The sequence below is a fragment of the Anthonomus grandis genome, chromosome 9 (genome assembly GCF_022605725.1).
Source record: "Anthonomus grandis grandis chromosome 9, icAntGran1.3, whole genome shotgun sequence".
In the NCBI taxonomy this organism is placed as follows: domain Eukaryota; kingdom Metazoa; phylum Arthropoda; class Insecta; order Coleoptera; family Curculionidae; genus Anthonomus; species Anthonomus grandis.
In genome coordinates, this window is record NC_065554.1 from 11,471,133 (window position 1) to 11,495,919 (window position 24,787).

General features: G+C 31.7%; 1 protein-coding gene and 1 long non-coding RNA gene across 2 annotated transcripts in view; one reads left to right on the forward strand and one right to left on the reverse strand.

The window, feature by feature from the left end:
- The window catches only part of LOC126740428 (flotillin-2), a 512,088-nt gene that overhangs the window by 404,847 nt on the left and 82,454 nt on the right, over positions 1-24,787 (forward strand). The window lies entirely within an intron of this gene.
- Positions 40-13,268, reverse strand: LOC126740429 (uncharacterized). Its single transcript, XR_007661904.1, has 2 exons — positions 12,850-13,268; positions 40-319 (listed from the first exon to the last, which is right to left on the reverse strand). It is a non-coding gene; the product is annotated as an uncharacterized LOC126740429 (long non-coding RNA).

Here is a 24,787-nt window from a genome sequence, read left to right on the forward strand (position 1 = left end):
AAGTTAACAAAGCTATATTATTAATGAAACTAAATGTCATAGAACAATAAAGTATATATTGCATATTTTATTATCACAGAAGCTACTATCAGGCAGTTGTACAAGTGTTCTAAATAATTCCAGTTAATTTAAGACGGGTCTATTCACAGCGGATTTTCAGTCGAGCACATGCAGTTTAACAGAGTCAGCGTATCTAGCAATTTTACAATATGGTTAAATAACTCATTTCGATGATAGTGATTTTTCGTGCCCCTTAAACTTTTTCCTCAGCATTTCAGAAAATTTTTCTGCATCGTGTATTTCTGTATGAGACCTTATTCTGAAATAGAAAAAATGCATAAAGTAAATGAATACAGACAGTTATTATATTATTAGATCTTAGAACATTAAAAGGCTGGAATTAGCATTGTCATGGAACTATGGCCAGTGTGTTTGCTTGCAACATCTTTGATGCAATGATCCCAAATGATTTGTAGAAATGGCAAAAAAAACACTTCATAATATCATAAAAATTAGTCACTTATTTTGACAGGCACAAAACAGTTCTACTGTTCCTCTTTAATAAAATATGAAGCATTTTCTTTCATAAAATATGATATGATACTCTATAAAGAAGTCAATATTCAAAGTTAAATGAACGTATAAGAAAACGTCCCTATATTAGAGATAAAGGCAACAACATCGCAACACTGCTTGATCACATTATTGACTCCACCGACACAAGAAATCTTTAGTAGTGGCGTCGTCAAAAAATATTTAGACCATAAATATTTATTAATAATAGATTATGCTTTAAATTATTATAGATTATGCTAATAAAAAGCATTTTTATGGAAATTTAATATTTTATAATTAATATAGATTTTTTTATACATTTTTATTATTCTACGTTTATGCTGACAGTATTATGACAGTATCGGTATTTATTTGCGAAAAAAACCGGCTTGAATCACCTTTTTTTATGGTGCGGCAAACAGTACAAGTTTTTATCATTGTAACAGCTCACAAATACACTCAAATGAGACCTTTTTCCTTTTTCAACCAAAAACTAAAGAAAAAACAGAGAACTTCATAAATGCCGAATGTAAACACAAAGTTTGACTGATCTTGTCACCGTGTGACAAGATCAGTTTTTGCATGCGTAAACTAACCACACCAACTATTCTACAGGCTTATAGTATACTAGAAGTATCTGCGTCTGGTCATATGTGAAGTGTATTAGATCTTGCAGTGTCCCAATAGTAGGGGTCTCCAGATGTTGAAAATATTAACACTGGGCTGGCTAAAGATTTATTGGTTTTTAGGGGTATAAGTTGCTTTTAGAAATCTTCTATTCTTTAAACGTTGCTCCTTGCACAATATCTTTGCCTATGTCCAATGTATCTTTTGGCAATTGGATCAAACGTATTCTGCTATTCCCTATCTGGAATCCTCTCCTGTTCGAGTCCACTTTCGATGTTCTTTTATAGTCACAAGGGATTTGGTATACGCAGTTCTTGATGTCATAGTGCAGATAAATAACGGTCCTAAATGCATTTTCAAAAATATGACAAAATGTTATTAAAAGAATAATCACAAATTTTGTTAAAAAGTTGATTGGTTCATTCTTTGCTAAAAACAGTTCCACTTAGCAGAAATCGAGAGTCCTAGATAAAAAAAATTGTTAGTTGTGGCAGTGTTTGTGGTCCTGCAGAACATAAGCAGATATATTGTTACGTAAACATTAATGTATGGGTTTAAAGGGAATTATAGAAAAGTTTATTAAGTTGTACTTATTAAGGAAAAGGCAATAAGTTGCGCTACAGAATGTCCATAGTGAGCTATTCTTTAACGAGTTTGGTATACCCCAGGTACTGTTTTTAGACCTTTGTTGTACTTACTCTTTTCATGTTTTCAGTCTTTGACTTAACCAGAATAGTAAATGTAGGATTGCAGTTATTTAGCTATTTATTTGTTACAAGTATCAACAGCTACAAGGCCACTTACACAACTTAACATACCATAGAAGTACTAAAATAAATAATAAAAGGAAATACAAAAAAGTTCGTAGATAAGCCAGATAGAATACTAATGGATGGCGGGTGTTAGTTTTGTTTAAAGCCAAAGGTAACTGACTAAGAATCTCAAGACAATCGATTTTATTTTTTGAAAAGAGGGCACAATTTGCTTTGAAACCTGCAACAAATAATCAATCAAACAAATTTCCTAAAATACATGCACTTCAAAAACCTCCTTTGAACGCCTTTAACCATTGCCACCCAGATACTGCACTAAGGGGACCAAATAATCCATATTCCAAGATTGGCAAATCTAAGCTATCAAAAAGATGGAAACTCACTTCAACACGTAGTTCCTTGGTGGTTCTAACAATAAATCCAGAAATTTTTTGGACATTTTGTACTTTAGATAAAATGTGTTTAGAAAATGAAAGGGTCGGGTCAAAAATTACTCCTAGATCCCTCTGTTGGGCTACTCTTGAAGTTGTTTGCCGATTAAGGTGTAATTAAAAATTATGGGATTACTATTTAGGGTGAATGACATACAAGCAAACTTACTGAATGTAATTTAAAGCTTTTTAATTCGCACCAGCTGGTAACATCGCAAAATTCATCCTGAAATGCCTGACAATCATTCTCTGACTGAACCTGAAGGAAACACTTGTAATCGTCGATAAACAATAATGCCCTTGCATTTTTAATATTGCAAGATGCCAAAGACAAGAGTGGTTCAAGATTGGAGCTCTATAGAACACCAAAAGTACCTTACTGACTTGGAACCTTTAACTTTAACATATTTAAATCTGCAACTGAAATATGACTGAATTAGCCAAATAATAGAAGAGATACGTCTTAGTTTGACAAAGATTTCAGGATTGTACACTGTCTCACTCTATCAAATGCTTTCTCCAAAACATCAACCTTGGATTTTCCATATTGACAGAATGAGGTAAGATTAGTCAACGTTAATTTTTTGTGCAAGAACCCATGTTGACATGAAGTAATGCGACCAGGTATTTCACCAAATAGGCGCTTAAAGATAATCAATTCCAAGACTTTAGAAATAGAGTTCATAGTAGTAATTGGGCGATGGTTCTTAATTGCATATCTAGAGCCAGATTTGTATATATGAATTATTTTGGTAAATTACTATCTATATAAGTGGAAGTTTGGAGAATAATATTAAAAAGATATCCTAGTGGCTTCAACAAATGATCACAAAAACCCTTCAATACATAAGCTGGAATGGCATCTGGACCAATAGCCTTGTTCCTTTTAATTTTGTTGATGGCCTTTATTAGCTCATCATCAGAGACCAGTAAACCATAAAAAAATGGGTTTAAAAGACAAGCACGGTAAATCGTTATCATTAATATACACGAACTTAAAGAAATTCGCGAACCCCTGCAAACTCTTGAGAATCTGAATAAATCCTGTCGTGATATCCGCCGAAGCTCTCAAAGACTTCACAAAGGACGAAAACATTCTGTGCTTTGTTCATAACGCAGATTCCACGTCTCTTAACTAGTTGGTGTAGGCAGCTTGAATTTTAGTTTTAAAAGAAGCTCTTGTGGAATGATTTTGAGTAGAAAAAGCTGGATTTTGTTGATTTTCTTGCCTTTCTAAAGTTGAATTTGGTAGTTGAGGTAACCTTGCGATGTCTAGGAGGTTGTTTATCTTTAAGGAAAACACCTAAACACGGAAGGGGAGAATCAATGCCATCATCCCCAACATCATAAAAAAATGCAATAACAAGATCCAAAAGTACACCATTACTGTTTCTGATTTGGTTTACCTGGAATAAATTGTTAAAAGAAATAAATGACTTGAGAGCATTTAAACAGTCACTGCACAACATAGGGCTTACATAAATCGGAATGTTACGGTCGCCTATAATAATAAATTCTAGGTTTTGTTTACTTACAAGGTTTGCCTCAATTTTCTGGAAAAAAACTTTCATACAAATAACAGCCCGGACAACTTCTGGAACAACAACTGAACTGGTTCTTTTATAACAAATTAAAAATAAATTTTCAAAAAAACCAACTTTATAATATTCAAGCAAAAAAAAAGAAACATTGAAGAAACAATCAAAGCTAATCAAATACTTTAGAAAGTTCAGAGTACACAATATGTAGGCTTAATTATTGGCAACCAATTGAACCAGTTCAAACATATCAGTAATATATCATAAAAAACAACAGTAATAATTCTTTATAAATGTAGAAATTATCTTTTCGAAAAAATAAACCACACTTCCAACTTCGATACTTGTTACTCATATAGGGAACATGTGGAAAAATAAATGTTGGTAGTATTCAATAAAGTTTTTAAAATATCGTTTGATTATGTTAGGCTTGCCAATATAGACAATTTATGTAAAAACATAAAATGTCTAATAACACGCTAAAATCTAATGTGAATAGCAATATTCAATACTTTGACAGCAGAACATATATTAGTTCGCCGTAAGAGCTAACATTGGTTTAAATAATCCAATTTTACAAGTAAATAACGCAGACAGGGTCTCCAGTTTAAAATGATGTACATGGGGATATTGGAAACCGTTAAAGTGGATGGACCAAATAAAATAGAATAAGTTGCGCAATTAAGTTACTATAAATAATATCTCATTTATTTCTTTGAACTCGAAAAAGCAACGGATATACAGGGAAAAAAGAAAACAGCGCGTTTTTTAAAATCCTTTATTATAAAAGATACAATCACGACATTTTTAGGGTGAGGGTGAAAACTGAGGGTGAAATTGATAATAAGGTAAAAATAAATCTAGCCCCACTATGTTGAATGAGGCCAAAGTCAATAATTTTTGTTGTTTTATAGGCGCCATATTGAATTTGTGCATTTTCAAATTCTTCTTTAGCACTGATGTTCAACCATATGTAACATTTTTAAGTTCGGTCAAGATAAATAATGAAAATTAACAAACTTAAGATTTTATGGTAGTAGGTTTTGATATTTCTCTTTAATTTTCCCATAATGATATTTGCGTCATCTGTTTTAATTACAAAAGTCAAAGTACAATTTGTTGTCAGTTTGAAAATGTATAATTTTTCAAATTATGGAAAATACGGTAGGTTGGAGTGTTTTATTCTCTGTCATCAAAATGAAGCAGCAGCTGAAGAATTTTTTAAAAGTAAATATCTATATAGAATACTACTTATAAGGTAAAGTTATGTTTACGCGTCTAGAAGATAACCTTGGAGCTTACGGAAATTTTGCTAAGTTAGAGAAAAACAAACTTTTAGACGAAAATAAAGACAATTTGGAATTCGAAGTGTGGTTGAGACTCTTCGTACATCTGAAGCCACAGTCAGATGTGAACCATACACACTCACTTCACTGTGGACCATTTAATCGTAAAAATACCGTTTATTGGTCAGATGACAATATACGGCTAGTTCGCCAAGTTAGGTTTGGATTTAATGTCCGGTTATGTATTGTGGGTACCCATGTGATTGGGCCTTTTTTATTAATTAAGTACTTAAATTCTCGTACAAACTAACATAGCGGAAGCACCTTTTAGTCTCTACCCTACGAAACTTTGATTTTCAACAAGTTGACGCTCTTAAATGAGGAGTTTCCCATTAAGTGGCAGCCTGGAACCAGTAAGATGGCCTGCAAGATCTCCTAACATAACACCGCTTGATTTTTCTACATAAGGTTTTCTCAAAAATGTGGTATACTATACGTCATACGAAATTGAAAAGGAGCTGAGACATGCCGTTCTAGAAGCTGTTAACAGAATTACCAGAAAATCCTGTGAAGCAGTAATAAGACGATGTGTGTGCGAGAAAACGCTGGCTTATTTGAATACCTACTTTACTCCTAAAATGTTAGTTGTTCGTTTGCAGTGTTCGCTTTATAATCAATAATAATTTAAAGTAATAATTAATAAAAATAGCAAAGCCTACTACCATTAAACTTTAATTTTGTTAATTTTAATTATTTATTTTAACCGAACATGTTATACATGTGATACATGGTGGAAGAGCATTTCTAAAGAGGAATATGAAAATGTAAAACATGACCTAGATTATGTTGTACTTAATTTTTAAATTTTCACTAATTTCGACTTTTTCCTCATTTGGTCCGCCCTGTATCTTTAACGGTTTCCAATATCTTGTATATCATTTTAAACTGACACCCTGTATAATATTGTACTAAAAAATATAAATTGTAAAAGAAAATTCTAGACATATGGTAAAAACTACTAATGCATATAAAATCCAACACTGTTAGGTCTAGTATACAGAGTGTTCATTCCCTTCCTCCATTGTGGTTATATTTTTGAAGCAAAAAAAATAGATAAAAAGAGCTACTACTTTAAAACTATTTTGACTTATACAGGATGTGGACAAAAAGCATAACAATAGAAGTTTTTAATATATAATATTTGATTTTTACAATAGAAATTTGGTTTTTTCAACTTTCAAAGGCTACAGAGCCATAACTACTTGTCAAAGGATAAAATTATTTACATTCCTATCTTAACATTTCAAGATGTGTATAATAAAATAAAAAAATGCTTCTGTCACTTGTTTCTTTTTCTTTAAAATGTCAAGAAAATTTTATGGTTTACATGGCTTAAAATGTAAAGTCGAAATTATACCCATTTGTAATGACGTAATTTTTGTTTATCTTTGTTTAGCATATTCCAAACAGCGGCGACAACAAACTTTTGAAAAAAATTGGTGTCTGATGATTATTCATCTTTTATATACTAGATTATGTGAAATATCCGTCACTGTCAATCAAAAATATTGGTTTGTCAACTTGTTCTTGAAAATTATTTCGAAAAGTGTTAGATAATGCCTAAAAAAAGATATAATAGGTATAATGAACGATCACAGCTGATGATTTTAAATATATTGGCTTTCTTTCAACTGGAAAAGGGACAAGTCCGAAACGGAATTGCACTTCAAATTGAGAATGTGATACAGCGAGCCGCAGATGCAACAAAATTGAGCACAACAACGATCGCAAATATAAAGAAGAATGGGATAAAATCAGATCAGGATTACGCAGCCCGTATATGTTCCAAGCAAAAGACAGCAAAAACCAAAATTACAACATATTTGAAACATAGAATTCGGGACACAATTTATTCTATGTACGCCAGAAAAGAATATGTAATATTGGCAGCAATAAAAGAAAAGTTCAGGGAAGAAGTTGAATATTTTGAGTTTTCCATTGACTCCTTAAGAAGATGGATCAATAGTATAGGCTTCAAGTGGAAAAAATCAAATAACAGAAAATATTTGATGGACTTGCCAAATATTGTTCATAAAAGAATCAATTTTTTAGGGCAGTATATCAAAAATACAAATGTAGATCGGGAAGGTTTTACTCCAGTTTTCATTGACGAGACGTGGATTTTTAGCAAGGGATCATTTCATAGTAGCTGGCAAGATGCCACCAAGCACACGGATTCAAGGAAAACAGTGAAGGTAAAAATTATCTGGTTATCTTTTTAGATTTTTTTTGAATAAAAACTATTGCCCTTGTAATGCCTTGGGCTCTCTAACTTCATAATTTCATCTGTTTCATAGTTTCATATAATTTCTCTCTAAGACAATATGAGGGAATTTAACTTCATACACTACTCGTATGTGCATGGAACATTATTTATTAATTATATTAAATTTATGTTCTGGAAGAATGATTTCTAAAAGAAGAGAATTGAATTATCTTTTATTTTTAAGGTCATCGTTATATCGCGGTCCACGCCGGAACCAAAGATGGCTTCAACAAGGGTGCAAATTTAATATTCAAGAGTGGATTAAAGACGGAAGATTATCATGACAATATGAACAGGAAAAACTTCGAAAACTGGTTTAAAACTCAGCTGGTTCCAAATCTTCCCCCAAAGTCATTTATTATCATGGACAATGCAAGTTACCATTCTGGTTTGTTAGAAGAAATCCCGAGAAAATCTTGGACAAAGCAGAGACTGACCGAATGGTTGAAGAAAAAAAATATTGGCTTTCCAGAAAAAGCCGTGAAAGATAAAATATGGAGTATTGCACGCAGAAACTGCCCTAGTGAAAAAAAGTACTTCCTTAATGAATATGTTAAACCTTTAGGACACAAAATTTTGCGACTGCCACCATATCATTGCCAGTTTAATGCAATTGAAATGGTATGGTCGGAATGTAAACGAAAATATGATCAATATATTTCCAATTTTAAGGGGTCACCTTTAAAAGTTCTGACTACATGGGAAAGGGTAATAAACGAAATTTCTATAGATCGTTGGCAAAAATATATTTTTCATACAGAAAAGGTAATTGAAAAGGCTTGGGAGGCAATACAAGTGTGTGATGCCTATGACATTCTGCCACTTGTGATTACGACTGACGAAGACGACGATGACGAAGACAATATCTCTGATTTCAGTTCTGACTCTGATAATACTGACGAGATTGATTAAGCTTTTTTTGTTTTAGAAAATTTTATTTTATGATCGTCGTTTAAGTATTCAATCATATCGTTGGAATTTCATTAACTTGGTAATGCAATATGGCGTGTTTTTCTTGAGTTTGTATGTTTTATTTTTTGGAATGGTATTTTCATTTTAATGTGTTAACATATTCCTTCAAGCAGCATTTCTTTCATGAACAAGTAAATTAAATTGCCAGTATTTAAATTTTTCCCAGTGAGTTAAATTATTAATATACCATTATTCACAATTTTTGTAAGCTCGGTTTTGTTACGTCTACTGCTCGTGCCGAATTCTACTTTTTAAATATGTTGTAGATTTGGTTTTTGCGGTCTTTTTCTTGGAAAATATATGAGCAGCGTAATCCTGATCTGATTTTATCCCATTCTTCTTTATATTTGCCATCGTTGTTGTGCTCAATTTTGTTGCATCTGCGGCTCGCTCTATCACATTCTCAATTTGAAGTGCAATTCCGTTTCGGACTTGTTGCTTATGTCCCATTATTTATGATTAATTATAATAATATTTGTTAATTATTAAGTTTGTTATTAATACAATAAATACTACAAGATTTTTATTAATTTTTTGGGAATGAAAGTATATACACGAATATAAAAATATAATAATATGCTGCTAAAATAAATCATTTGTTAATTTCTGAACGTACAAAAATAAATAGCAGACTATTAATTTCTGAAGGTGATGGTAAAGTCTCTAACCTAATATTGATTGACAAAAATATCTACGCCATACGTTTTTTCTCACCTGGATGACGTAACTACAAATGGGTATAATTTGGACTTTATGTCATGAGATGGATCTTAAAAAGTTAATATTGAAGAAATAGTTCAGTGGAGTCGTAGGTTAAGGTAAAATGAAAATCCTGTAGTCTCCCTCCACTTATTTATTAAACATTTAGTTATTTAAAATTCCCTACATCTTTCGGACACAGTGGTGTCCATCATCAGCGGATAAAAGGTTTAAAATTGGTATTGCATATACTCCCCAGGGTTTGATTCCATGTCAAAAGCCCTTTATTGGTTATTATTCTTAAAAAAATACTGTTTTTTAGCATACTGTTCCCTCCTTGTCAACAACAGAATATAAATAAATAATAAAATTAAAAAAAAAAATAATAACAAGTAGAGTGCTTTTGGCATGGAATCAAACCCTGGGGCGTATATCCAATACCAATTTTAAACCTTTTATCCCCTGATGATGGACACCACTGTGTCGAAAAATGTAGGGAATTTTAAATAACTAAATGTTTAATAAATAAGTGGAGGAGATTGCAGGATTCTCATTTTACCTTAAAAAGTTAAGAAAGAAATGTAAAAATAATTTTATCCTATAACGAATAGTTATGGATCTATAGCCTCTTAAAATTGAAAAAAAAAGTTTTTAACTATTTCTAATTCAAAAACTATTTAATTAAAGTATAACATGTAATATATTAAATTGCTTGGATTTTGACGCAGAATCAATATCTGATTTTAAATATTATAATATTATTAAATATCAAATATTATAGTTAAAAATAAAGAACTATTATTATTATTATTATTATATAGGATGTGCCATTTAAAAAAAAAACATAAAATTCTTCTGGTACGCATTTTGTAAACACTCTGTATTTGTATATGCTTTTTCCACCCTCGGTACACAAAAAAAAATTGTTTTGCTTTAAAAATACAGCCTTAATGAAGGAAGGAAGGTAATACTAAATACTAGACACTCTGTATATGTGTAATATTTTCGAGCCTAGAGCTTTTCAAGCACTATTTAAAGAATTATGAATTGTATCTTGTTAATACGGATAAGTAAAAGATGTTAAAAATTAAACTGTATCTTGACTTTACCAAATGTAAACTTTGGCCATTAAAAAGTAGTTTTGTTTATTATTTATTTTAGTATTAAATTGGTTTGTTTTGTAGTCTTATCTGAAAAATTATATTTTCAGTAACAAATATAATTATTTAATAATAGGCTCACTTAAAGTATGTTTTTCAAATTTTTATTGAAGCACTCGCATTCCATTTGAAAAGGTGTAAAGATTTGAGTTTCAATCTTTTTGAAATTTTAACAAAATCATGGCACGTTAGATTGGCGTTTAAATAATTAAATTTTTTTTTACAAATATGGTCAGATGGTCAGAATAACACTTCCTAATATATATCTATATATATATACAATATGGTGACTTTAACTGGAATAAATTCAGTTAAAACTAATCAAATTTTATCTCTCAAAATTCCTGAGACCCGTCGATTTTTGTTTATTTTTTTTCACATTTCAAGATAGTTTTTGTATTTTTTCACCTACAGGGGGAGTCCAAATTAACCCAAATTTTTTTTTTCAAATGGAAAGCTACTTTTTTTAAACTCTCATTGAAAAGAGCTCTTTTTCCTGATTAAATTGCCCTATTTATTTTTGTGATTATCTAAAGGAGAAATACGAAAAAAAAAATAAAAACCATTAAATTATTAAAAGTCTCGAAATATTTTGTGTTGGTAAATTTTTGGCGTGTTTATTTTATTGGTATCGAGATATTTCCTGACATTGTTGTAGTGTCACTGTTACAAGTGAATTTCAACCAGTTGTTAAATAAGTTAACTTATATTGAAAAAATGCCTTATTTATCCGAATCCCACAAGATTGAAATCTTAATGATGATTGGTTATGGGGACAGAAGTCGTACTCAGCTAGAGGTTGTCCACTTATTCAGGCAGAAATATCCAGATTTGCCACCTATTAACCAAGGTACGGTTAGTAAAATCGAAAGCAGATTTCGAGAAGTTGGGCACGTGAGGGATGTTTCAAGACAAAGGTCTTCTAAAATCGATGAAAACACCCAATTAAATGTATTGTTAGCGATGGAAGAAAATCCGGTAACTGCAGCCAGAAGAGTAGCTCGCGAAAACTCTATTCATCATAAATCTGTGCTAAAAATTTTAAAAAGTGCAAACAAACGACCCGCATAAAATGCAACCCGTTCAAGAGTTATTGGAAGACGATTCAGATCGCAGAGTTCAGTTCTGTGAATTGATGATGAACGCCATTGACGAAAATCGCATATCTTCGGAGTGGATCCTTTTTTCTGATGAGGCTACATTCACCCTAAATGGCCATGTTAATAAGCAGAACTGTCTACTGGTCTGACGAGAACCCACACTGGGTAAGGGAAACTAATACACAATATCCCCATAAAACTAATATTTGGGCTGGCATAGTTGGCAGGCAAGTTATAGGGCCCATATTCTTCAATGATACTTTAACTGGGGAAAGATATCTAGAATTTCTTGAACATGAACTAGTTCCAGTCTTACGTGCCTTATATCCGAGTCAGTTCGATCCAGATTTGTATGATGAAAAAATCTGGATGCAACAAAATGGTGCTCCCCCACATTATGCCCGTAATGTACGCCAGTATTTAGATGACAATTTTCCAAACAGATGGATTGGTAGAAGGGGTGCAATCGAGTGGCCGGCACGTTCTCCCGATCTCACCCCCCACTTGATTTTTTTCTATGGGGACATTTGCAAAGTCAAATTTATATGAGCAAACCAGGAAACCTAGACGAACTCAAAGAACGTATTAGGCAAGAAATCTGACAAATATCTCCAGAAGTGTTAGAAAATGTCAGAAACGAATTTTATTATCGTCTTGGGCTTTGCCAACAAGTAAATGGTGCTCATTTTGAGCATCTTATACATTAAACGCAACTTTTAATAATTTAATGGTTTTTATTTTTTTTCGTATTTCTCCTTTAGATAATCACAAAAGTAAATAGGCCAATTTAATCAAGAAAAAGGGCTCTTTTCAATGAGAGTTTAAAAAAAGTGGCTTTCCATTTGAAAAAAAAAGTTGGGGTTAATTTGGACTCCCCCTGTAGGTGAAAAAATACAAAAACTATCTTGAAATGTGAAAAAAAATAAACAAAAATCGACGGGTCTCAGGAATTTTGCGAGATAAAATTTGATTAGTTTTAACTGAATTTATTCCAGTTAAAGTCACCACATTGTATATTTATACAATATATTCACATAAAGAATGCAAGAAGTCCTATTTAAAAATAACATTGAATGTCTCTATTAATGTAATAACTTCTACGACCTATGCATTTCATTTTGCCAAATTTCATTCTTTTATATTAAAAAAAAATCAAAACGCTATAGAGGAGCCACCTTTAAAAATCACTCGGTTTTATAGATTTGCAAAATTAAAAGAGTAAAAAATGAAATATGCAACGATAGCATTATTATATTATTTTTTCTAGATCTAGTTTTTATACTTAAAGCAACTACCATTTATGTATCTATTTATTAAAAATTAAATATTTTTTCACTATTGCCTTTACATTCACACAAATAAAATCACAAACAAAATATTACCTGGTAAATGCAGTTATTCCCAACATAAGGCTCAATCCCATTAGTGGCACCCACACAATATACATTTTCTCTAATGTAAGTTGTACAAAAGTTGATCCGAATAAAAACAAAGTAAAGTAACAAACACTTTATATGTAGATACTTTTCCAATGAAACCACTTGCCAATAAACAAAATTAACATCTAATGCTTATTTTTACGAAAACTTCCTTACTTAACCAAATAAAACCCAATGAACGACCACAATAAAAAAATTAAGTATGACAACCGTTCAAGGCCTAATTTAGGCGAAAATTAAACATTGTTGGTGCGCTTTTATACATCTAGTACATATGTGGAAAACCGAAGTAGACACTTAGGATTTTATCTCTAAATGGATTATGTCGGCAAATAGAATTATTCGCGTTTACGTTGCTGATATGCAGCTGTTTTTTGCTTATCGTTTATTCAAATGTGTATAACTACTTGAATATTCCTATCATTGGAAATCTTTCATTTATATCGGGCATTTAATCGATATTTATTAAATGAAAAGTAATAATATCTACGTGGTAATAAGACAAATTTCAGGATTACGTTACTAGTTGTGAATATAGTGAATGAATGAATGAATGAATGTGCCTTTTTTTAAAAAAGTTTCAGATATTGCTTAAAGATTTTTTTAGATCTAAATTAGTTAGCGAATATAAAAAATTGAGTTTCTATTTAAATATCAGCTAAAGCAGATATGCTGTTTTCCTCCTGGGCCCTACTTAACGATCCAATATTATTTTATTGGCGCTGTTAGTGTTGCCACTAGGAGTCATGCGCAACATTCTCTAAAGAAGGTGGATCTACTGGATAAAGTCTGCTGCAAAGATAAACCACCATTAGTTCAGGTATGAGCTTAATTTAAAAATTCTTCTCAGGTCATACGTAGCAATAGCAGTTGCGGTTTTCTATAGTTTAGTAACTTTTGTCAAAACCCACTTATTATGATAAAATCTTTTAGTAAAATTGCTTATTTTAGTATAAAACTTAATTTAAAAGTCAAATTACGAGACAGTTTTACCATTACTCAACACTCTACATTTCACTCTCTTTATACTCACTCTCTTGAGAGTGAAGTTAAGAGTTTTGGTTAGTGGTAAAACTGTTTCGTAATTTGAGTGTCACTCCAAAGGTTCCAACAATAGGACTATTAATTTAAAAGTGTTTATTATTGAGAGTAACAGCACAAAATATTGGAAAAGTAAAGCTAAGAAATAAATTTCTAATTAAGAACAAACATTGGATTAGGGATTAGTAAACACCTTACAGCTCGTCGACCAATGACTTAAAGAACTAAACAAAGAGATCAAAGCTGCAAGTAGGCGAGATTAAAATGACCACATTATAGAGGTCTGTAGGGAACTTAAGGAAATTCTAACAAACATGAGCCCTTCTAAAGATATCCTTCTAAAGAATTCAAATTGCGCACCCAAATTATGAGGAACGAGGAGGGGGAAATTATAAACGCCATTGGTATAGCAGAAGTTTGGAAAGTTTATTGTAAAAAACCTTACTAAGGTAACTTAGAACAACACAGGAAATAAATACTCGTCAAGAGTCTGATATACTAAGATCGGAACTTGAAAGTGCCCTAAAACTTCGCCAAAACACCAGGTGCGGAACAAAAAATGACAAAGGACTTAAAGTCCCTGGACAAGGAGGGAATAGAAGTGTTTCACAAAATCTGTAACCTTATATGGAAAACAAGACAGTGGTCTGAAGATTGGGGAGGGTCGGGGTATATTCCAATATTCAAAAAAGGTTCTCCCTTGGATTGCAGTTACTACAGAACGGTTCCTCTTATTTCTCACTCTAATAAGATCTTCCTGCGTATCACACATAACCGTCTTAAACCAGTTCTTTTGCCACAAATTTCAAAGGAGCAATTTAGGTTTTGGCAGGAAAGGGAACCAGGGAACAAATATTAAATACCAGAAAACTTATTGAAAAGGCTAGAGAAGGCTATAAAGTTTTAAACCATTTTAACTATCTTGGTTCCTTAATTACCAGCACTGCGAAATGTGAAAGCGAAATACGACGTCGTCTAACTATGGCAAGGTCCGCGACTACCAAGCTAAATAAAATATAGTGAGACGAAGCTATCAACAAAACAACGAAACTCCATGTAGCGCTGATGCTCTTATCTTCCCCATTGCAACCTACGCAGCGGAAATATGAACCTTAAACAAAGCAGTTAAATACCGAATAGATTTTTGAAATGTAGGCTTATAGATGATTCTTATGAGTATCGTAGACAGAACACCAAGTCAACGTAACCGTATTACAAGAATTTGGTCCACGTACAAGACTGCTAACCAGAATAAACCGCATGTATCTGCCGTACCTTGGCTATATATCTAGATCAGGAACAATGTTCTTTTTCTCACTCGCACACACACAATTTTAACTAACCTTCTCGGAAACTGCCTACGTCACGGGTGATACAAAGTGTGAAATTTCAGGACCGTAGTGCCATGAATTTAGTTTGTTAGTGATTGGGTGTAGAGGGGAAAATCGTATTGACTTTTTAATATAATTCACTTAAACGCTAAAATGCTTTACCCGGAATATTAGAGTCGCTCTTATCTTAGAAACCATGGAAATGAAAGGCGGGGACCTTTATACTGATCTGGACGGTAATTGAGACTCTAAATATTTATCGAGCATAGTAGAGATATCATATTCTATAGTAGAGATGCAAAACGGGTTTGTTTATATACGAACATTTAAGAAAAGACTCACAGTTTAAAAATGCAAGTATTGCCTTGCAAACAGCACCTTTTTTAACCGATGTTCGATATTCGCCAATGTAACATTGCAAGAAAAGGGATTAAAGGATGCAAACAATAATAGAGTTGGCAGGAAAGCTAAAGGCACTTAACTCAGGTAGTGCTAAATTACTTGAATTTTTTTTTTAATAATTACAATGAGATATTAACGATTAAGTTAATTCATAAAACTTTATCAAAAATTAAGAAACTAGGGTTTAAATTTAATGTCGTCGATAAAAAGGATCTGTGGTGGAAAACTGTTATCAGATGGAGGATTGATTATTTGCTTGATGAATTTTGCAAGGAAAACAGTTGCATTAACATATGGAATATTTTTTTTAGTTATAGGCAGTTTTGATATTGAGTTGATTGCATTTTCCTTCATCGGTGGCAATTGTGCTTAATTAACAAAAAATAAATAATAAATGGGAGAAAAGCAATGTCTAGAAGACAATATAATTAGATAAAGGCAAGGTAGTCTGGATGGAATGCAGTTAAATGAAAAGGCCGGCTTGACTGCATCCCTACAAACTTGAAATACTATATACAGGTTGGGGAATCGATCATTACGCATAGAAAGGTATTTAAAGACGAAAGATGGCAAGCCGCACGCATGCATTTCGTGCGCGCTGGTATTCGCCAGCTGTTTTTCCGTATGACGTTAATAAGCATCGTACTTTGATGAATTACGTGGAAGTTCAGGCATTTCTAAAGTATTTTTCTAATGCAGGCTTTACATACATCAGTGTGCAACCTACATAGAATCGTAATTTAAAAATGTTTATTATGCCGTATATTGCATACTGAAAATTAAAGCGTTATTCTAATAAAAATAAAATATAATTTCTAATAAAAGTTGAAAAATGTAAACAATATGCAAAAATAAAATTAAAACACTAATTCTAATTATCTAAAGTACTTGAACTTCTTTAGCTAGACAAAAAGTTAACCTATTATAAAAGTAATTTCGTACTTCCAAAAGAGTTTCTGGTAAGATGGAATTGGCACATTTAACAATTTTCTGCCGCAACTTGACATCTAAATTTTTTGGCCTATTCATTCATGTTTATAAATAACTCCAAAAATAAAAGTCATTTGAAGACAAATCTGGAGATCTAGGAGGCCATGTAATATCGCCAGCCCCACTAATAAAACGATTAGGAAAAGTATTTGTTAAAAATTCATTTATCATAACCGCATTATGGGTCAAACAGCCGTCTTGTTGCTTAAAATAGACCGATTCCAGGTTTAGACCTGGAATCGGTCAATTTCAAATTCTCCCTGATTTAGATCAGGAAGAATTTAAATGGCAGGAAGAATATCGGCTTTAAAAGTACCTTCATGCACTATAGTGTGGTATTTGTTACAATCTTGAAGACAAAAAGATGTCTCAAAATTAGAAACCACATTTAAAATTGTTTTTGCGCAAGCACTCAGTCTATTTTCAAACGTAATTAAAAACAAATCACTACATTGTACTGCTGAATTGCTACCATAAAACTATTTAATAATTTGAACTCCTCGGAAGGCATATAAACAGCCATAATAAGTTGAGAAAAAAATTATAGCGCTTTAAAATGCAACAGTGCAGCGTGCACTCTTAACCTTTTCAGTCATCAATTCCCCGATCTGTATATTAATTTTAAGATTGTGTACTGTGGCGGAAATTGTAAAATTTAGCGTAACTCTGGATGAAGAAACTTAATGTTCTGACTGAAGTAATGAAGTAAGAAAATAAAATCAAAGGAAAATAAAAATACTACCAACTAAATTACCTAATAGAATTTCTAGGAAAAGAAACAGACATACAATTCTCCTAAAAGATGTGTATATTTTAGGAATTTTAGTTTGTTTTTAGATTTTTTGCGTAGAAATAAAAGGGTAAAAATAAAGTTCTGATACTTCTAATCCTATATAATTCTTATTACTTATAATTCACCAATTTTTGCTACGTAATTTCATTAATTGAAACACCTATTATAGTTGGACAAATATTAAATTATAATACATTTATATTAGTTTATATATTAGATGAAAAAGGTTGCCTTTATATGGAATTCAACACAAATTTTAATGAACCAAACAAAATGTCATTTTAATACGTATTAAACAGCTGGAATTTAAAAATATATGGCTTAAAATGTTTAAATAAAATGGATATATACTTACTATAGTTTTTTGTTAGCATATATTTGATTATTATGGAGCTTTTGAAAAGTTTAACTATGAAAATAAATTATTGTAATTTAAATTGACTATACCCTGAAGACTCTGAATATAATTTTTCGCTAGCTACATTAATATTTTTCTGGACATCAGGTGTATATTTTCCATTAACAATCCCGCAAGGTTCAATCAACCTAAAATCATTTAAATTAATGCGATTTTGTCGATTATTTTTTTACAAAAGGCTCCTGTGGTAAACAACTTTGTCTTCAACTTGCCCGGAAGCTTCATTAGCCCAATTTCAATTAAATAATACAATAATACAATTAGCATTGCATTAAATTTGGTTCAACAGAGAGACATAGTAAGAATAATAATACTTAAAATTTATATTAAAAAAAAATCATAATGAGCCTTACAATCTTTGAGCATGGGAAAAAGTTTCAAAATCAGATGTGGTTTTTTGTGGGTAAGTTGGTCAAATAGTAAAGAAAACTATTTGTTTTTTATATTATTTAAGTAATCAAGAACCAGTCAAAGAGCGGAAAAAGGCAAAGTGGAAGAGACAAGAATTAACTAAGACGCTAGGAAAAAAATAAGAATATTGGAGAGAGAAAAATAAGTGTTTTTATTAACATCTAATAAAATTCTCACACTGTACATGTACAAGCACTATACTCTGTGACACTTTAACCGACAAGGTGGTCCTTTTCTACCTATCCAGCACCTTCATAAAAAAATTGATTTAAAATACCTATAATGTAGTGTGAATTGTGGAGTGAAACAGCAATAGCGATATGGAATGTCAGAGGACTACTTCAAACGGTCAAACTCCACATAGTGGAAAGAGAACTAGAGAAAAAATAAACATATTCGGAATATCTGAGACGCATTGGAAGGTCACTTTGAAACAAAGGAGCGTACAGCTTTCATATCAGGGGCCAACATAATAAAGAGAAACAGAGTTGCGTTTTTAAAATCAAAAAAATATCGAAGTACGTAAAAGCATACAACCCAAGAAACAACCGGTTAATTCAAATAGCCCTACAGGCCAAACCTACGAAACTTCATATACTACAAGTATACATGTCTACCACAGACGCAGCAGATGATAAAATACAAGAAATTTACAGGATTTTACATTGAACAAATCATACACGATACGCCGAACAAAGAAATCTTGGCAATAACATGGGATTTTAATGCGAAAGTAGGTAACACACAGAATGAAAATCACGTGCACAGAACAATAGGGAGTATGGTTTGGGAAGGAGGAACGAAAGAGGTGAGCAACTAATTTAATTCGCTATAGAAAATGATCTCACCATAATGAACACAACATTCCAACACCATCCACGAAGATTCTCCAGGTGATCCTCGCCCAGCAAGCAGCATAAAAATCAAATAGATTATGTGATGATAAAAAGGAGATCGAGCATCCGTGGGTCAGATCATAAACTACTATAGATTGAGTTCAAGAACAAACTACGACAGAAGAGTAAAACAAAAAGTTGGATGACGGACTAAGCTATACGGAAGATAGAAGAAAGGAGAGAAGTCACTAAATCAAACTCACCGATAGAGCAAAAAAACTTGAAGCTGAGAGATATGAATCCAGTAATCAAACAATTATGCAGGCGAGATAAATATAATCAAATAAACGAAATATGCGAAGAAATAGAAAAACACCCAAATAGCAGTGAGCTACATGAACTATATAAGAAAGTGAAATACCTTTCAAGTTCAAACCACACTTATAAACTATATAAGATTTGAAAGGTAACTTAGTTAGAAATGCAGAAGGTTGGAAACAAAACTGCTGCAATCTATTTAGTGAGCCTACGGTATATACAACATACAAAACAAATGAAATACAAGATCAGCCGAATATACTAAGAATAGAAATAGCAAAATAAAAAAATTACGAAGTAGGAAAGCGCGCGGCGAAGATGGCTTAGCCGTGGGAATCATTAAAGCTATAGGGAAAAAAATCAGAATCGACACTTAATTCAACTCATTCAAAATCCTAAAAAATTAGAATAACAGCGATAACGTAGACTTTCATAAGTAAGGCAGGGATGAGACAAGAGTGTATCCTATTTCCCTTACTTTTCAACATATACACAAAATACGTAATGCGCATAGTAATGTATGAGTGGGAAAAACGAAATAATTATTGACAAACACATAAATAATCTGAGATACGCGGATGACATCCTCATGATAACATGAAATTAAGAACTGGAAACGATCATGAATAGGCTAGTAGATGCCAGTAGAACCTACGGCCTGAAAATCAACGAATCTAAGACAAAAGTGATGATTATAGACAGAACAAATTCTAATCAACAGCAGATCCAAATAATCGCGGGATACGAAGTGTGTACGCTGCCGAGACTTGGACAAAAAAAAACAGACAAGAACAAAATCAATGGTTTTGAGATATGGGTGTTACCGACACATGATGCGCATACCATAGACTGCACACCGCACAAATCAATCAGTCATAGGAGAACTCAGCATAAATAAAAGGCTCATCAAGACCATATCCCAGTCATACAGATATTTTTGGACATCTCGTGGAGCGTGATAATGCGCCATGGAAACCTTGGTAATTCAATGCCGTCCGAAGTTGCCAATGAGTTGGATAGACCAAATGAAAATAATAATAGAACGAACATTACAGGAAGTTGCCCACTTATCTCAAGATAGAGATCTCTGGAAGACGATTATCAACTCAACTACATAACTCATGATGCTATCACACTCCTACGAGGGGTGAACGGACTGAGGAGAGAGAGTGTAAATTGATTTTTTTTATTATATACGTATACTGGCTTTACATTATTAAGAACGAAGTAAATGCAATTTTAATCACACTCTACATCGTTAACACGTTCCCAAGTGAGCTGACGCTGACAGTTTAAAAACAATGACAATCTTTTATAAAAATAATAAAACGAGGGTGAAAAAATGCACTAATTTTTATATAGGTAGTAAAATATATAAATGATAATATAAAGTTATAACTTAAACCATAACGATTTGGCAAAAGTTAAATTCAAGGACAAATATTAAGTGAAAAAAAAGTTGAAAATATTAAGGCACTATCAAATAACAAAAGGAAAACAGCAAAAATCTGGAAACTATGATTTTATGGCAATATAAACAAATATATCAGTTACAAATTTGCATAAAATATTATTATATAAAAAATATTTATAGTATAATTTAAGCTTTTAACTTTGAACTCATACCAAGGTTTCCAAAACAAAAAATTAATGATAGTGTTGATTTCACCTTAATGACGCTGAAATTTAACGAATAATAATTTTAATCAGGAAGGGTAAACGGAAACATCTAAAAATATGTTGTAATCCAAAAATAACAATTTAATAGTTTAACTGAACACTATTTTTTGTTTAACGAAAATATTAATTTTAATAACATTTATCTACCAGAGTGTTGTGAATTTAAATCAATAGGATATTTAGAAAGTAAATGAATAAAGGATGAATGAGGTAAAATAGATAATTTTTTTAATCTGTAATTATTTATACATTTAATTATATTAATAATTAAATTAATAATTAAGCAGCATTCACTTTTATCACTTAAACACGGTCTTAACACAGAAATTTGAACGAAAAATATCCAGATATTTAATTTGCAATACAAGAGTGACAATAGAAGAGACGTTTCCTCGTAATTAAGACTATTTGCAGATGCCAGAGATTTAATTCCTAGATATTATTTATTCTTATGTAAACGCTATATTAAGTGATCGATGTGGAGAAAAATTATTATAGTATGATTTGTTAGAATTCTATTAAAGTAACTTTTAGATGAAGCTAATAAAACTTGCCAGAAAGTTAGAGGTTTCTCTGACATTTGAAGGTGAATTTTTGGGGTAAAAACTGAAATTTGGAAATTTTTTTTCAAGGTGCCATAATTCCTACTAGTTCTTTGCTGCGTCCCCGTTTCATGCCACATGAAACAATTCTTCAATATTCATTCCTGTCCACTCTCTTATATTATGAAGCCAGGATTTTTTTTCCTTTTTTCTTTTCATTTCTTTCCCTCTATTCTTCCCTGCATTATCTCTTATAGCAGTATATATTTGTCGTTGTGCAGAATATGACTTATGTATGCTGTTTTACGGATCTTAATAATGTTTAGAAATTTTCTTTCATGTCCAGTGGGCCTTAGTATTTCTTCATTAGTTATTCTATGTGTCCAGGGCATTGGCCGATATATCAAAATCTCGAACGATTGTAGCTTTTCAACAGTTTGGGCTTTTAAGGTCCAAGTTTCCACCGCGTGCGGTAACACCGACCATACATAACACTCTATGAACCTTAGTCTAATTCGCAAGCAGAAACATCTATTTGTAAATATTATAAGTAAGCAATAAATGTCTTCTGAGCCATTTCTATCCTGATCTTGATTTCTTCGTCTAGATCTATTAGGTCATTAATGACTGTTCTTAGATGTTTGTATTTTTGGACCCTTTGTACTTATTTTCCATTTAATGTAATAATAGGGTAAATACTAGGGTTTCTACTTATTACCATGAATTTCGTTCTTTCTATGTTAATGGTAAGTCTTACTTCTTCGCATGCTCGGTTAACTTTCTCTAGTAGGGTGTGTACCTCTCTTCTGCCTTCTCCGCCATTATTGCAGTATCGTCCGCGAATGTAAAATTATTAATTAGTGTCCCTCCACTATTCACCCCTTCTCTTCTCTCCTCTAGCGCCCTCTGAAACTATTGTAACAACTAAATTTGGCCGCGCCACTTTTTACCAATTTGTTCATTGAGTGGGTTTTCAATAGTGCTTATGAAGTGCATATTTCATCAAAAAGAGGGATGTAGGAAAGCATCTAAGAGCTAAGTCCTTAAAATTAAACCTCAACCTTATAATTAGTACATCTTGATGAAAGAAGAGAGTGTTAAGTTATTTAGCAACAGGTGACGTTAGATTTTGATTTAAAAAAATGTGTAAAAAAATGCTTGAATTTTTAAAAAATCTTTTGAAAAATCTTAATAATGATAACTCTTCCTTATGAAGGGTTTGTTTCTTCTAATCCTATAGAATATTCAATACTTTATAATAACTGCATTATTGTTTTACTCATTTTAACAATTTAATAATAATTAGAATTGACTATTTTACCCTTTGCACTGATACTGTTATACTTAACGCTATTGAAACATTTGTTATTTATGCAAAACAGATAAACGAATGATTTTTTAAAATTAATTTACGAAATTACTATGACGTACTCAGAAAACTTTGATAATCCTAAGCTATACATTATATTAACCTTCGTATATATACGCAATTTATGCGACGCTTATCCTAATAAAAGAATTAAGATAACTATTTGCAGATCAGCTAGCGATTATTTGGAGAAAGAATTAATGATATTACTTAACGTCACGACATTTTTAACACATATGGTGTTATTTAGTTAGTTTTTTCGAAGCCTATTTATTATTTAAATATGCTTATCAAACTAACAAGGTTTATAAAATACTATACATCGGATAATCAATATTATTTAACGTTAGAAAAATACAGAGTTAATTAAATGGCATGTTAAAAAAATATATATACCTTCCTATTATTGTAATTACAATTACAGTTATTGCCATAATTTTACACCTGTTAACTATAGAACCTTCAGAATGTCAACCAGAGCAGCACCACTGATACATTTCCTTAATAAAGCACATCAGGGGTAATATTTTAACCATAACGAAAATTCACCATGAAAATATACGTGTTTTTTCTTTTCTTTTATGCGAAAATATTACTATAACGTGAATATCCTTTTGTCTCAAGGTTCTTTTGTTGTTTAACGTGATTTATGCAGAAAGGTCAATATGCGGATTCATTTAGTATAATCGGCAAAACTGTTGCAAATATGCATTACTACCGTTTATGGTAATTTAATTGTTTTTGGCCTTAAATTGGAGTTTTTACAAGTTTAATTTTTGTTTCTTAAATACTATATCAATTTTATGCGAAAGCATATTATAAATGACACAATCGTACAATTGCTAATAATGATTATTCCCTTTTTATAGGGGGTAAATAGATTTACATCATTCATAAAGTACCCATTCTATTGAAAAGCATTTTGCGTTGAACAAATTACGAATAAAATAAAATAAAAGCTAGAAATATATAATAAAATAATATTGTTTGCAAATTGGTCTGCCTGCAATAAACCATAAATAAAACTAAGTTATCAACTTTTGCAACGCGTTCTGCGTTCAATAAACTAAGAATAAAATAAAATATTCATGTTTGTAAACCATTGTGTTTGCCTTAAATTAAACCAAGTAATCAAGTTTGCCAAGCTTTCTGCTGTCAACAAACCATAAATAAATTAAAACAATTATGTTTGCAAAGGGTTTTACTTTCAACAAACTAGAATTAAAATAAAATAATAATGCTTGCAAAGAGTTCTGTCTCCGATACACCATAAATAAAACCTAGTAATTAATTTTGCAAAGGGTCTGCTTTCTATAAGCCAGAAATAAAAAAATATATATTTAGTGCAGTGCTATTTTAATTGAGTGAAGGATTGCCTTAGGCATGGAAAGTTAAGGTACTCTTCAAGCCCCCTCTTCTTCACCTTTTGAACTTTACGCATATGAGCACAATATTCTAAACTTAAATCCCCAAAATTAAGGGTCGGAGGTTAAAAAAAAAATATCTTTGTGAACATGTACAATCTCTATCTTTCCAGGATAGTTTTTGCAAGAGTTGTTTTGTGATGCAAATGAAACTTTAAAAAATAATTCGTTTGCAAGGCTAGCAAGTTTAAAATCAAGTCTTGAGTGTACCTGTCATATAATTTCTTCTTCTTTGACAAGTGCTCTTTAAAATCAGCCGAATGATTTTGTTGTTGATCACTATCTGAAATCCTGAAAACTACAAATGAGGAGAATTTGTGGTTTTA